This window comes from Ailuropoda melanoleuca, chromosome 4 (assembly GCF_002007445.2).
Source record: "Ailuropoda melanoleuca isolate Jingjing chromosome 4, ASM200744v2, whole genome shotgun sequence".
NCBI classification, from domain to species: Eukaryota; Metazoa; Chordata; class Mammalia; order Carnivora; family Ursidae; genus Ailuropoda; species Ailuropoda melanoleuca.
Genome location: NC_048221.1, coordinates 60,657,453 through 60,673,810, shown reverse-complemented (window position 1 = coordinate 60,673,810; position 16,358 = coordinate 60,657,453).

The window sequence follows — 16,358 nt, the reverse complement described above, 5'->3', positions numbered from 1 at the left end:
ACACGTGGGTCACCACAGCCCCTACAGCAGACGTCAAAGCTCCGCGCTTGCTCAGTTGATAGCTTCTCTTGGTGACTTCTTTCCATGACCCGGCAAGGCCTTATATTGAGGGAGGACGCAGCACTCATGCGCGTAGGAATTCTAGCTCCGAGTTTCAGTGATGCTTCGTAGATTTCCAGTGATTTCCTCAAGTCTGCATGAGGCACGGCTTGGTCTCCTGATGGCTTTCCCACAATCCAAGGGGATGTGGACAAGTTTGCTTCCCCTGCCATTTCTCTGCTAAAGTATTAATATTTTGCTATGGTGGTGGTGGTGGTGAAATATGGGGAGGGGAGCTATTGTAGAGAAATAGGTAAATAAGAACAGGGAGAATTATCCCTCTGCAAATCTTCCCCAGCTTGTGTTGTATCGATGCAGAAGGAGCTCAAGAGACCAGAATAGTAGGATTTAGTTTCCCAAATGTTCAGAGAAGAGCTAACGGGCACAAAGCTAGCTGTGCTCTGAAGGAAACAGGGCTCGGGAAGAGCTGGTGGCTCTCGAGGGCCAGCTCTTACCACACAATTATAAAGCATCCTGGGGAGAAACAGAGGAGGGACTGGCAGAGAAGTGACATTAAAAAAAAAATTGTGTTTTGTGTGATCCCAAAGTATAGCACCAAAACAGACAGAGGTGTCATCATCAAGGATAAAGATAATAAACGTGGTATCCTTGAAAATTCAGTCTTGATGATGTTAGTCCTTCTTAAAGTCCCATTCTCTGTGGAAAACCAGCCCAAACGAGTCCCCTTGGTACGTAAGATGCTATTGGGCACCGTTCCCCTGTCTCCAACGCCCAGCCTGCATGTTAGATGTGTTAGAGGCCGTGCAGCCACTAAGCGGGATATTTACAGAAGCTGTTCCCGGTCTGTAGCACCCTCTGCTTTTTGGATAGTGTGATGCCTGCTCTTCTTGTTAGATTCTTTCTTCAGTTTGTACTTATATCAAGAAATCAAACACTGGGGTTCCTGGCTGTCTTCTTCGGAAGAGCACATGACTCTTGATCTTGGGGTCGTGAGTTCGAGCCCCACTTTGGGTGTAGAGAGTACTAAATAAATAAATAAAACTTTAAAAAAAGGAAATCAAACATTAAAGGAATAAGTAGAATATACAAGTGCCCATTACCCTTCTTCATCAAGACAATTACTAATAATTTTTAAGTAATTTAATTTATATTTTGTTAGATTTCAGTGTATACTAACAAATACTATTATTGTATTTCAATAAAAATTATATGCATATAATTTAAATACATATATAATTATACACATTATATGCGTATATATATAATTATAGGAATATATCCTTACAATTTTCTGCTTATCCCATCTAAAATGGTCTTTTGGGCATCTTTCCATATTCATACACAATGCTTTTTCCCATTTATTTTAATAGCTGTGTTACAGCTATATGACTTATTTCATCAGTACCTTTAAAATGTCACTTAGAGGTTTTGAATTTATCCATACAATAAACAAAAACATATATACATATATATTTTGTGCAAATATGAGTTTACTTTTCTTATTTATTTTTTCATCCATTTATCCAACAACTATTTATTAAGTACTTATTAACTGTTAGAATCTGCTTAAAGCTTACTTGTGCCATGAAGCCTAAAGTTCCCACTCCCTAAACTAAGGCAGAATCACTCCTACCTGTCTCTCATCTCCGTGTTTATATATTTTTATCTTTCTGGACCATGAGCATTGTAATGGTAACAATGTTACCATTGTTCCAATTTTCCAAAAATGCAATAAAAATAAATCTTGAGATTATAGATTAGAAAACTGGGTACTCCCCCACAAACTCTATGGTATATTTCAAACTTTTCAAAGAGAGGGATCTTTGTGAGTCAGAATGGATTATGTAAGACTGTGCCTCATTAACCACATTTCCCTTGAAGGTTTCCTACATGACAAATACAGATTAGGGAATGTCGTGGATAGAGACTATCTTGATGTAAACAATACGTTTGAGATTAAAAAAAAACAAGGACGAAGCTAACATGCTTTTAGTTACAAAGAACAAATGCATTCATAACTGTATCAATAGATAAATTTATAACTGATTGAACAACTGGGTCTAAAGAGTAGAGATTAATAAATCTACATCAGCCTCAGGGAAGTTGGAGATACACTACAGGGCTCTGTCTTCACCCTGCACAGAGCGAAGTAGTGAATGCCTTTCCTAAGGCTTATGCAGCAGGTCAACAACAGAATTGTACAAATGCTGAGTACTTACCTTTTTGTATAGTAGAGCTTCCATTTGTTCAGCCTGTGATTCCTGGGATATACTGATAAGACACAACAGAACTGGTTAGGTTATACACCTGCTCCATTTTAATTTTTATATTTTTATTTCTATTTTTTGCCTGGATTGATTAGACAAAAACTAGGGGGTGATGATTCAGATATGTCAGTATTGAAAAAAACAAAAACAAAAACAAACCATCTGTCATGGCCTGATGTTATCTCCTGTGTTGTTTCATTATTAAAAAAAAATATGTTGAGGTTTAGATTCACATGGAGCTATAAGAAATAACACAGAGAGAAGAAACTGTTTACATAGTTTCCCCCAATGGTAACATCTTGTATAACTTTAGTATAATATAATTGTCAGGAAATTGACATTGATAGGAGCAATCAACCTTACTCAGATTTGACTGGCTTCATATATGCTTATTTGTGTGTGGTGTGTGTGTTTAGTTCTTTGAGATTTTTATCACATCTGTAGGTTTGTGTGGCCTCCACCACAGACAACATACAGAACTGCTCCATCACAAGGATCTCTGAGCCAGCTTTTATGGTCATAGCCCTTCCCTATCCCCACCCCTCAGCCTCTGGCAACTACTATTCTATTTTCCATCTCTGTAGCTTTGTCACTTCAGGAACACTATATAAAATACATAGCCTTTGAGACTGGCATCTTTCACTCAGCATAATTTCCTTGGCATACATCCATGTAATTAGCCATTATCAATCATTTCCTCCTTTTTATTGCCAATGGTATGAATATAAACAGTTTGTTCAACCATTCACCTCAATGAAAGATATTCGTGTTCTTTCTGATTTTTGGCCATTCCTAATAATGTTGCCATGGACAATTGTGTATGGAATTTTGGGTGAATTTAAGTCTTCATTTCTTTGGATTAAATGCCTGAGAGAACTGTCACTGAGTCAGATGATGAGTACATGTATACTTTATATAAAGTAACTTTCTTTTTTCTGGAGTGGCTTTACTATTTTACACATCCACTAAGAGTTTATGAAAAAATTGGTTTCTTTGTATTCTCACTAGTATTTGGTGGAGTTATTTTTATTTTAGCCGTTCTAATAGTTGTATAGTAATAGCTCATTGTGGTTTTAATTTGCATTTCTCTAATGGCTATTGATGTGAACATCTTTTCATTTGACATCTGTATATCCCCTTTGGTGAGATGTCTTTTGTCCATTTTCTAATTAGATTGTTTGATTTTTTTTAATTGCTGACTTTCGAGAGTTCTTTATATATTGTAGATATGAGTCCTTTGTCATATATGTGGTTTGCAAATTTTCTTTCCAGTCTGTGGCTTGTCTTTTCATCTTTTTTGCGGGGTCTTTCATAGAGCAAAGTTGTTGTTGTTGTTGTTTATTTTTTATTTTGGTAAGATTCAGTTTATCAATTTTCCCTATTATGTATCATGCTTTCAATATAGATGGCTTACTTTAACAACAACAACAACTTGATTTTAGAATAGTTTCTGGTTTACAGAAAAGCTTCAAAGACAGTACAGAGAGCTTCTATGTACACCTCATCCAATTTCTGCTGTTGTTAATACGTTACTGTCACTGTGGTAGACGAGTCACAACTAGAAAACCAACATGAGAGTATTACTATGAACTAAACTCCACGCTTTATTTGATTTCACTAGTTTTCCCCTAATTTCCTTTTTCAGCTCTGGGATGTAAACCTGGATCTCACACTAGATTTAGTCATCACACCTACTTCATCTTGTCTGGCATGTGATAGTTTGTTCTTGATGACCTTGACAGTGTTGAGGAGAGCTGGTTAGATATTTTGTGCACTGTCTTTCCATTCATGTTTATTCGACGTTTTTCTTCTGATTAGACTGGGGTTATGGGTTTGGAGAAAATGACTCCGAATGTGACGTGCCATTCTTATCACATTATATTAAAGGTACGTGCTCTGAATATCACTTTACACTGATGATGTTGATTTTAATCAGCTGGCCAAGGTAGTGTTTGCCAGTTTTCTTCACTGTAAAGCCTCCAACCCCTTCTGTGCTCTTCGAAAGCAGGTCACTGGGCACACCTTCTTGGTAATGGTGGTGGTGGTGGTGGTGGTGAATATTGGATTATGATCTGGAATTCTTTTGTACAGGAGGTTTGTCTCTTTCTCCCAGTTATTTATTTATTCAATCACTTCTTCATATTAGTATATATTAATGGATAACTTTAACTTTGCATTATAATCTAATACTATGTTGCTTGTCTTGTTTCAGTTCCTGCCATTAGGAACTCTTTCAGTTTGGCTCCTGTGTCCTTTTGACATGCCTCCATCATTATCTTGAACACTTCTTTATTTTGTGACATTTCTAGTTGTTCCAGGCTCATTTTGTATATTCCATGCCACAACAGAATCTGCTAGTTTTCCAGGGAGACCGGGCTCCTTTAATTGGAGGATGGTAGTAGAAATCAATCTGGGTATTGGGGTGTGGTTCACTTTTTGAGTAAGGATCACAGGACCTCATAGATAGCATGATATTCTGTGAAATGAAAGCAAAATGAGGTGGATTCTTCCCCATAAACAATAACCTTATTCATGAGATAATGCATGATAACTCATGATTTGTCTTGAATTTTCTGTACTGTGACCAAGTGCCCTGCTTTCCCCTTAATAGGGTTCCCACTATTAAGAACTTTTAGGTGAAAACCAAGTGATGTCACATCTGACTGTGACGGCTGGAACTAGTATCTACCTTGAGACCATGAGGGATGCCATCCTACAGGAAAAGATGACATGTTGCAAGTAGCAGAGGAAAAAATGGAAAGAACTGGGTTTTTGATGACTTCAGTGACCTAGTTCTTGAGTTTCTCTACTTGGAATGAGCACTGACAATGGGCCAACACTTACGTTAGCCTCTCGGGATACAAAGATGATTATTGGACGTTTCCTGCCTCTGAAGGCTTACAATTCAGGGGAGGAGACAGTGATGTAAACAACTGAAGTGACATCAGTGATGGGGCAAGCAAAGTGACAGACTTTCAGAGACTAGAGCAAATACTTTATAAGGATGGAAGAGGGAAATTTTGTGAATGGGTTGTAATATGAGGAGTGTGAGTTCTTTTGGCAAGCAATAGAAGAGAATGGGATTCTAGGCTGAAGGAAATTCAGGAACAATGTGTAGAGATGGAAATACAATCTTTGGAGAAGGGAAAGCAATGAGATGTAGCTGGAGAAGGGTGAGGGATGGGCTGAGGTAGGAAAAGAAGTTGGTAATATTAGTTGAGACTTGACTGTGGAGGGTTTGGAAGATCAGGTTGAGGATTTCAGATTTTTGGATTTTAGTTATGGTTTAAGTCTCTTAACAAATAAAAATTACATAACTTTCATATGGGTTTATCTTGTTCTTCAAAAAAAAATGATGTGCCTGGCTATGTAAACAAAAAGCATGGACCCCTTTGTATTTCACTGATTCATGGGAAATAATGTTAAAAATATCCTGTTATAAATTCTTTTGGGAGTGACGTCCTGTTTTCTTTCTCTTCCTTCTCCTTCCCCTCCTTTTCCTCTTCCTTCTATTTTGCAGATCTTGGTTTTGGTATGCTGGTTCTATCTAGAATTTTGTTTGTTTATTTTAACTAAAAAAAGTGAATATTCCAGCTACTCTCACACAAAATTGGAAAATATTTTCTCTCTCAAGGACAGCTATTTGGCATCCAAAATCACAGTTGATTTTATATAGCCATCCATCCTTTAGATTTAAGGTACAATTTCCTGTCTAAAAAGTATTTAGTGATGCTATCATTGCCTTTTTAAAAATTATACATGAGACTATGTTAATGGTAGTGTTCTTCAAATAGAACATCTGTGGATACTGGCAAACCAGATGGAGGATGGATCCTTGATAGATATGCAACCTAGGGCAAAACTTTGAGAGCTTCTTAGGATTTGTTTCATTCTATGAATCTCAATGCTATTTTAATGCCATTGTTGGTTTAACTTCTTTTTTATTGAGTAATAAACATGAGAAGAAATGGTTCAATGGGACTTTAAAAAAATCTATGCTTCGACTAACATGGTAAGCAATTTATAACATCTTTTTTTATATTTTGTAGAGTAGAGATGTATAAATTATCATAAATTAAATGTGCAGAAATGATCTTCAGGCAGGTAGATGTCAAATAAAACACAGTACAGTGTTGTGTATGGCATTGTCCTCATTTCTTTTTCTTTTTTCTAATTCTTCCAGAAGTAGGTACTCTTTATCAGTGAAATCTCAGTCCTTTTCTGTACTTTTCCCTGGTGTCTCTGGCCTCAGTTGTTGAACTGGTATCAGTTCCTAGTGGAAAGCACTGCTACTGAATGCTGGCACATAATTAGACAATGGCTTGGATTTGAGAATTTTTCACACAAGCTGTTTTAAATATGATTTCTCCAGATCAGTCCTCTACTCTGGCAGTTAGATCTGTTACTCAAATTCAGATTAGGCCAATAATTTGAGAAATGAGAATCCCAAGAACATCTTGGCCCTCCTGTATGCACCTGGTACTGCTCCTGGGGGTGGTCTACAGACCATGCCTCAAAGATATAATGAGAATAAAACCATGTAACTTGAAGACCATAGTCAATTGTAATTGCACTCAGATGCCTGCTGGAAGCCACATTCCATGACTGAATACAAAGAGAATGACAAGCTCTGGACAGCGCAAATAAAATGTAGGGCCAGGGAGTAAAGTCAACATCATAGAGTTAGGGAAAAACTGTGACAAACACTAATTTCAGTAGAAAACACAAGTTCACGGAGATAATGCCCATCTCACATAAAAATTCAGACCCGGGCAGAATAAAAGCCAATCAGAGGTCTTTTTTTTTCCCTTCCTCTTCTTCCTGGATAAGATTTTTAATGTGGAATCAACCATTTCATTTGGCACATGGAGTAATTCAAGAAGGCTGTGACCTACCTTGGTTACATAACTGGAGCAGAACCAAAAACGAAGGTTTTTCCTTGTATTACTTTCCTTCTATGAGCACTTATGGAGAGCACTGTGGGCGTGGCAGAGGAGAGCAATGGGATTTGAAGACAGATTGAGTTTCAGTATTGGTTCTGCCACCTCAGCTGTAATCCCTCTTTTGTAAAAATGAGAATAATAGCAGCTTTTTTTGGTAATACTGTGTGAAAATTAAATGAAGTAATGGGTGAAGAATACCCCACAGGGGGCACAACACAAGATAGGACACAACAAATGATGACTAATGCTATTAATAAGTGCCAAGAATTTAAAACCTTATGATCTAGGATGGAGGTGGACAGAGCTACAGGTGTTAAGTCAGGAGACAACTGGCCAGTGACTCTCAGCCTAGTGTTGGGAGACACATGCCCGGCTATCTGGGGCATCTTACAAGGACACAAGGAATGACTCTTCTGAAGTCTCTAACATGGAATTATAAATTATGGACATTTCTTTACATAGAATATTGAACCTCCAGGAAAGAAACCTTTTTCATACATGTGTTCAATTGGGTAATCACATACATAACAGAAATAGACCGGGGGAAGTGGGGGATAAAGGAACAATCTGGAACAATGCAGACTCCAGGGTTCTGAATGGAAAACATTCTGGAGCTCTGACAACAGAGATGGGCACGTCTCTTAATTTCGCTTATTTATTTAATTTTATTAAGATAAATTGCCATAGAACATTACATTAGCTTCAGGTGTACAACACAACCATTCAGTATATGTACATATTGCAAAATAGTTACCACAATAAGGCTAGTTAACATCCATCCTCTTAACTTTATTTATTTTAAAGATTTTATTTTATTCATTTGACAGAGAGAGAGACAGCCAGTGAGAGAGGGAACACAAGCAGGGGGAGTGGGAGAGGAAGAAGCAGGCTCCCAGAGGAAGAGCTTGACGTGGGCCTAGATCCCAGAACGCCAGGATCACGCCCTGAGCCGAAGGCAGATGCTTAAGGACTGCACCACCCAGGCGCCCCCATCCTCTTAACTTTAAATCTTCCTCCAAGAAGAGGTAAAAGATTAAAGGTAATCATTTATTCCCACTAGAAGGAACCAGAAAAGGAAGTAAATCGATCTACATATCTATTGTTTACCCTATCTCAGAGGGCTGGGAGCAAGTAGTTCTATCTAAAGGGATTCAGTTGGTAGTGATGCTGTCAATGACATCCCATGCATATTCAGAAGTACCAGAGAGATGAAGCCTTGGCCAGTCTCCTTGCTGGGACTCCATGGTGTCTGCTAATTAAAAAGAAAACTTTTACCTGCATTTCTAAAGGATAGCAACAACAGTCTGATGCTTTATTATTATTATTATTATTATTATTATTATTATTAGTTTAAGGGGTAGAATTTAGTGACTCATCAGTTGTGTACAGCACCCAATAGTCATTACATCAAGTGCCCTCCTTAATGCCCATCACCCAATTATCCCATCCCTATCCCCCACCTCCCCTCCAGCAACCTTCAAGTTGTTTCCTATAGTTAAGAGTCTCTTAGGGTTTGCCTCCCTCCCTGTTTTTCTCTTCTTATTTTTCCTTCCCTTCCCCTATGTTCGTCTGTTTTGTTTCTTTTTTTAAGATTTTATTTATTTATTTGAGAGAGAGAGAGATCAAGCATTAGTGGGGTGGGGGATGGAGAGAGGCAGAGGGCGAAGCAGACTCCCTGCTGAGCTGGGAGCCTGATGTGGGGCTCCATCCCAGGACCCTGAGATCATGACCTGAGCTGAAGGCAGATGCTTAACCAACTGAGCCACCAAGGCACCCCTTGTCTTATGCTTTCATCTTGCTCTCCCATCATTCAAGTATTTTTCCCCACTCCCATTTTAACTGCAGGAATCTTGCTGAGGGAATTCTGTATAAGGGAGTGTTTCCACTCTGTCTTCCAGTAAACAGAATATTAATTCAGAGTAGATTGCTGAGATAAGAAGGTGATTGAACTATAAGCTCAAAGCCTTGCTCTCTCTATGTCTGATATGAACCCATCTTCCTTCTCTAATTTCCATTTTCCTCTATGTTTTTTCATGTTAACCTCTGAGATCTGAACTATCATTATAGTAATCAAGAGCAGGAGAATTGCAGTGTTCATCTTCTGCTGAAGTATATTAAAGTGGTAGTTTTTTATTTACTGTTAGGGAGATAAAGACTTTTGACTTATGGCATCTATTTCCTACTTGGATTCAGATTTTGTCCACTGTTTTGCAGGGTGATGATATCATCCTCCAAAATACTTGAACCTCTTACGTACACATTTGAGAAAATCAGAGAAAACATGTGATCTTTTTGGGCTGGTTTTATGTTTTGTGTTTAGAGAATTCAGTGGATTTGTACTTGTTATGTATTGGTTTGCTATGATTTTGAATCTCCTTCTTCATGACTTAAGTGAAGTTGCTTTGATCAAGGGTGAATTTGGGAGGCTGAGTCAGAGCTATATCAGCAGAAGTATGCTACTGAGTGCTTAATCCGTATGAGCACATGGAGGAGCCAGCTGTGACACAATGGACTTTAAGCCTGGAATTGAGGGCTTCCCTAGAGTGTTCAGTCTGGGGGAGGTTACTCTTTCCAGATCTAAACAGCTCTCTGAAGATCTTGAGACACTTGTTCCTGTCTTGGTCAGAGTACTCCTGGCTGGCATTGGTGTTAAACTGAGCAGTAGTCTAAGGAAGAGCAGAAACATCTGTTCCTGCCTTGGTGAGGCTTCTCCTTGTGCGCAGTGATACAAGCCATGGTAGGGTCCCTTGATAATAACCTTCAGAGCAGCCACCTAGTCTGCCAACCCTGATGTTACCCACTAGCTACATGCCCCAGCAGGGAGGGACCTGATCGGCTGTGGCTACACAGCTTCTCGTGCAAAGAACTGAGTCTACTGAAGACCAAACTTGCAGAAAGGTACACCTCAACTAAATGTGGACTTTATTGCTTTCATTTTCCCTTCTCCTAGAACAATAGTGTAATTAATCTATCACTGGTTTGGAGTACATTATTTTTTTATTGGCTTATTAAGAGACATTATCCTGTATGCTATTGGCTTGTGAAATATTACTATTATAAATTATAATTCCCACAGTGAACGTGCATTAAATAAGTTATTGGTGAAGACAAATCTCAGTCTCTGGGCATAATTTTCCCTGAACAAAACACTGCTGCAGGAAATATGAGCACCGTTAAATTTTTTTTTTCATTTACTGTAAAGTGCTAGGGGGTGGTTAACTCATACTGTAGTGCTCAAAAATGGAAGACCAGGATGACAAAGTGATTTGCTATTTCTCAAAGAGGGTGGAAATTCATTATGAGTATTTTAAAAGATGGGAAAAAATCACTTAAAATGAAGCATTCAGCTAAAAATGATTCCTTTCTTGCTATAAATCCATATATAAATCTCAGAAACTGTCATAAACACCAGCAGCACGTTTTGAGTTTATAATAATCTCAAATTATAATGATGTTCATTTTCTTTGGAACTGACATGATTTGACACTTGTGCAACTGCTGGTTTTAGCAAATTAGTAACTATATCCAACATTAAAAATAGGCATTTAAAACCACCAGTAGAATTAAGGCATTAAAAGTTACATTAAGCAAAACTTTTTGAAGGTTCGTCTGACATTATTTAAAAATTAACTTTTTATAGGCACCTTGTTTTTAACGCTTGACTAAAGCAATTTTAAATATTATAAATAATATTCTTTTTCAGCTGAGGCCATGAACAGAATTGGTTCTGAGTGTCATAAACTAACCGAGGTATAAATCGTCACAAAGTAGTATTTGGAATAAGCACTGTAATAACTCAACTTTAACAGCCTAGTCATAAGCAAGATCCCGCAATACATAATGGGCACTAGTGTTTCACAACTGCATTAGTAAATCTTGATGGAGGCTTTCAAACATTCTGGTAAGCATCGTAGTCCTACACCCAACTTCAGCATTCGATTTACAACTATTGTGTTAGAAACATGGGCCCCTGCCCTTGAAGAAGTTAACCATTCCCCTTCTCCTAATTGCAGCAACGTTCTCTGAAATTTGTGTTGGTGGCCATGTTGTAGGCTGATGTACTTGGTTCTTTATTCCATAGCTGTTAGTTCACTTGTTCTAGACATTATCAAGGCTGAATTGCACCATTTCCATTATGCCATTTGAAGTTATCGATTGGGAAATAGTTTCCAGCTTTGGGACATATAGTGTGATTTATAGGTCAATTAATACCTTAGGAGGTTGTACTCACTGTCATACCATGCACAGTTGCCTATTACGCTCTTCCTTTGTGACAGTATTATACTGATTGAGTCTGCCAAATGGATGGTTAGACAGGAGGTCAGACGGAATCAATTCTCAGTCTCCCATCTGGTGTCGGATTCACTCTGTGAAACTGCTGGAAACAAAGAAGGTCTACAGATGACTGTTGCTAAAACATGACCATAAGTATGAGTTTTCTGCTGAAGGATGTTAGTGTGAACAGTGACGTTGCCCATGGCTCCAATCCATGTTTGTGAAGAGGCCTAATATGAATGCCTGTGGCCTAATGTTTCCTGACAGCAAATGTTGTCAAACATTGGTACACATTAGTAAGGGAGACGGTAGCATGCTCTAAGACTAGATACACATATTCATGGTAAGGTTCGGAAACTGTCATGATTGGACATAGAGATTCTAGACTAAATTGGAAGGATCCTGAGACATCCTGAGGATCCATTGTCCATTCGGGCTGCTATAACAAAAATGCCATGGGCTAGATGGCTTATAAGCAGCAGAAATTTATTGCTCACAGTTCTGGAGGCTGGGAAGTCCAAGACCAAGGCCCTGGCTGATTTGATGTCTGGTGACAGCCCTCTTCCTCATTTATAGGCATTCCTCTTCTCACTGTGTCTTTGCATGGTGGAAGAGTTGGTGAACTCTGGCCTCTTCTTACAAGGGCACTAATCCCATCCATGAGGGTTCCACCCTTGTGACAATCACTTCTTAAAGTCTCCACTTCAAATTCCTTCATATGTGGGATTAGGTTTCCACATACAGAAATTTGGGGGTAGACACATTCAGTCTACAACATCATTTCAACCATGATTGTCAAAGCTTAGAGATGGTAAGTATTTCACCCCCCCACCCCGTTTAAACACCCCCTAGTCACAGCAAACCCATGAGAGCAGTAACTCTCTCTATCCCTGAAATATGCTGCCTGCAGCTCAGAAATCCTTGAAAGTCTCTGCAAATTCTAAAGTATCAGCTGATTGCAATCTATTCCTCGACTCCCAGGAAAATCCTCTATCGTCTGACCCGTTGAAAGTTATTTAATCTTATTTTATTGAGTGTACTAACTAATGAATGAAAAAAAATCAAAGTTTTCATGAAAGCTTCAATGTATTAATTGGATAATTTTGATGAAAGTGGCTTTGAGGTCAATAAGCTCATGAAAAGATGCTCAATACCACTAATCATTAGGGAAACGAAAATCTAGGCCATAATGAGGTATCACCTCACACCCCTTTGGATGCTATTTTAAAAACCCTTGAAAACAAGTGTTTGTGAGGATGCAGAGAAATCAGAGCCCTTGTGCACAGCTGGTGGGGATGTAAAATGGTGCCGCTGCTGTGGTTTCTCAAAAAATTCAACTTGGAATTACCCTATGATCTAGCAATTTCAGGCCTGAGTATATACCCCAAAGAACTGAAAGCAGGGGCTCAAACAGATATTTGTACACCAATGTTCATAGCAGTGTTATTGAGGATAGTCAAAAAATGGAAGCAACTAGAAGGTCTATCAATGGATGGATGGATAAATAAAATGTGGTATATCCATACAATGAAATATTATTCAGAATGAAATGTTAATACATGCTACCACATGGTTGAACCTCAAAAACTTTATTCTAAGTGAAATAAGCCAAGCACGTAAGGTCAAATATTGCATGATTCCACTTACATAAGGTACCTAGAGGAAGACAGGAAAGTAGAGGTTACCAGGCATTGGTGGGAGGGAGGAATGTGGAGTCATTTATTGGGTACGGGGTGTCAGTTTGGGAAGACAAAAAATTCTGGAGATGCATGGTAGTGATGGTTGTACAACCGTGTGAATGTACGAAATGCCACTGAATTGTATACTTAAAAATGGCTTAAATGGTAATTTTTTAAAAAGTAGCTCTGAGGCTCATTCAGAATCTTAGGAAGAGAATGGGCTTTTAAGTCAGTACATCGAAGGTTTGACTTTGATTTTCTGGTTGACTCTGACTTTGATGGGGGCCCACTTTCTTTCTTTTTTTAAAGATTTTATTTATTTATTTGGCAGAGAGAGAGACAGCCAGCGAGAGAGGGAACACAAGCAGGGGGAGTGGGAGAGGAAGAAGCAGGCTCCCAGCAGAGGAGCCTGATGTGGGGCTCGATCCCAGGACTCCAGAATCACGCCCTGAGCTGAAGGCAGACGCTTAACTGAGCCACCCAGGTGGCCCGGGGGCCTGCTTTCTTGCACAAGCCACTTCCAAGGTATCTGAGGGGCCCCAGGAATGTGTTCGTAAAGTCGTGTATTTTCTAAAATTTGCAAAAGTAAACTTTTCCTCTCAGTTGAGCAAGGCCATTTTCTCTTTCCACTTCGTTTTCTTCTGCTGTCATACTTTCATGTCAAATGCCATTGGCAGGGGAGCAGGCAATGTTGTGATACAGACAAGCAGACACTGTGGGAGGGCATATTTGATCGAGTTTTAGACGGACACGTTTATCTGCTCTTGTAGGCAGTTCTGTGCACTGTTCCATTATTTCCAGGTGTCCCAGCACAGGATTGGCTTCGAGGCACATTCCCTGGGCCAACTTACCTCACCAGGTTAGTCACAGGGCAGTGGGGGCTAGAGATCACATGGCAAAAAGATGACATCCTCGGTACCTAGAATGGGAAGGACATAAGAGCAGAGCCAGAAGGGCCAGCCATTTTCAATTGAAAAAGAATCTAAGATTAGCTATTGAGTAAGAAAATCTGAAAAGCCCTGCAAGTTTACAGCCCATGTTAAAAAGAAACTTAATAACAGTTTTCCTGAATTTGACAACAATCCTAAAACTCTACATAGCATTACCAATATTGAGGCAGGAAGATGAAAGAAACTTTTTTAAACTATCAATGGTAAAAATAAATTTCCTCAACTATGCTAAGAAAAACAGATAAAATTATATTTCTATTCTTTCAATAGAAAACCCAGTCTTGGTCATACAAAGGGAAAGTCAAGGAACATATGGATAAAAAATATAGGGAGGAAGTATTACCAAAGTTGCTAGGCAGTTAATTCATGAGAACGAGTTACTTTGCTGGATTTTATGGTCTTTGTGATATTCACCTTTAAAACGGTACTTTCTTTTTTCATTTTGAATAAATATTCACTTTAATACCTACTTCTGTATTTGGGATTTTGTATTATACAGTGCTTAAAAATTTTTAAAAGCTTCAGACCTCATGAAACCTGGATCTACTCTAGTGTGAGAATTAGGGTAGCTTTTCTCAGGCTAGAGTTTCTTTGGCTTAATAGTGGGTAATTGTACCACCTGATACAGTCATTATGCAGGTTACACGAGGCATTGTGAGTGAGTTTTTGGCACATAGTAGGGTTTCAATAAATGCTCATTTTCTTTTCTCTCACCTGAATTCTGATGGTTTAAATTTGCTATCTTACCTTTGACCTTTATATCTTTTCTACCTGGTTAATTATCTTTCCATTTCCCCAAGTAAGTTCGGAGTTCATTGCACTCCCACCTGGTCTCTGCCTCTGGTTCATTCTCGAACCCATTTTTTTCTGCTGCTACAGTGATTTTTCAGAAAGTCAGATCTGATCTGACTTAAAAATCTGACCTGCTTAAAAACCTTTAATGGCTCTCTTTGACCAAAAGAAAAAGCTGAAATGCCTCCAAATGGAATTTAGGGTCCATAAAGCAACTCCTGCCTACTTTTCTAGACCTAAGTCGTACCTCCCTCAAACTCTATATCCAGTCTGCCAGGTAAGAGAAAAAGGTGCTTGCATGCTTCCTGTTTTTTCTGATTCAGGCAAGGATGTCCTCTTCCTGCCTGTAATTCATTCATTCATTCACCCACTTATTACAAGACTATTTGTTGAGTCAGTGTTTAATTTATGCAAAACACATACCAAATATAAGCACATGAACACATGTTGTGTGGGAAATTAGCTTGATGCAGTGTCACCCTCAAACACCCTACCAGGCAACTTGCCTAGAGGTCAGGGAACAAAACATCTCACAGACTAAGTTAAAGGCCTCACTGCAGGGTTTACTAAACCCCAGCGAGATGGAAGGAGAGACAGGAGGTAGGTCAATGCAAGGAAGATGAGTGTGATGGTGGAAGGTGGGAGGGCCATACCTCCAGGGTTGTGTGGTGCTCCCGGGTCCTTTCTCTCTCTACCACGTTAGCCTTCCTCACTGGTGATGTGGTTGTAAGGCCCAGAGTTGAGGTTGCAGTAAGGGGGACCCCAGACAAGATATGCCAGGAACTAGAACACACTCTCAGTGTATTGCAGAGACCCACTCACATTTTCTGGTCCCAGATGTAGCGCACGCATTGCTGTGCTGAACTTCAGCTGTGAGCTGTATTTGTGGTTCATGGATAGAGCATGTATGGGGCCAGGATGGGACCCCACTGGAGCCATCTATATGCGGCTGGTTTAGGGGAGACGGAGCTGTCCAGCCACAAGTGGCATGACCATAATTTGGCTTTTGCAATTCTTTTGGTCTATAAGTAACATTCCTGTGTGTTCCATCTTATTTTCTATTAATTCCATGTGTCTTTGGCATGTCTTAGAGATTAAGGACTTATTTAACATATGCTATGACTTTTGCCCACACCCCCGTCCTGTAACTACTTGCTTACTTATTATCTTAACATGTAAGTTCCACCATATGAGCTGTCAGCTCACTATCTATCCTTATGTGTTCTACCTGTCCTGTTTTTCTTGTTTTAACTATCAAATATTCTTAGACAAGATTGCAAATGCACGTCATACCAGGAGAAATACCATTTTCTGGAAGCTTGTGGGAGAGAAGTGGCCATACCCAGGCTGTCCGTGCCACATATGCACCGAGGTTCACATGTACGGATTTGC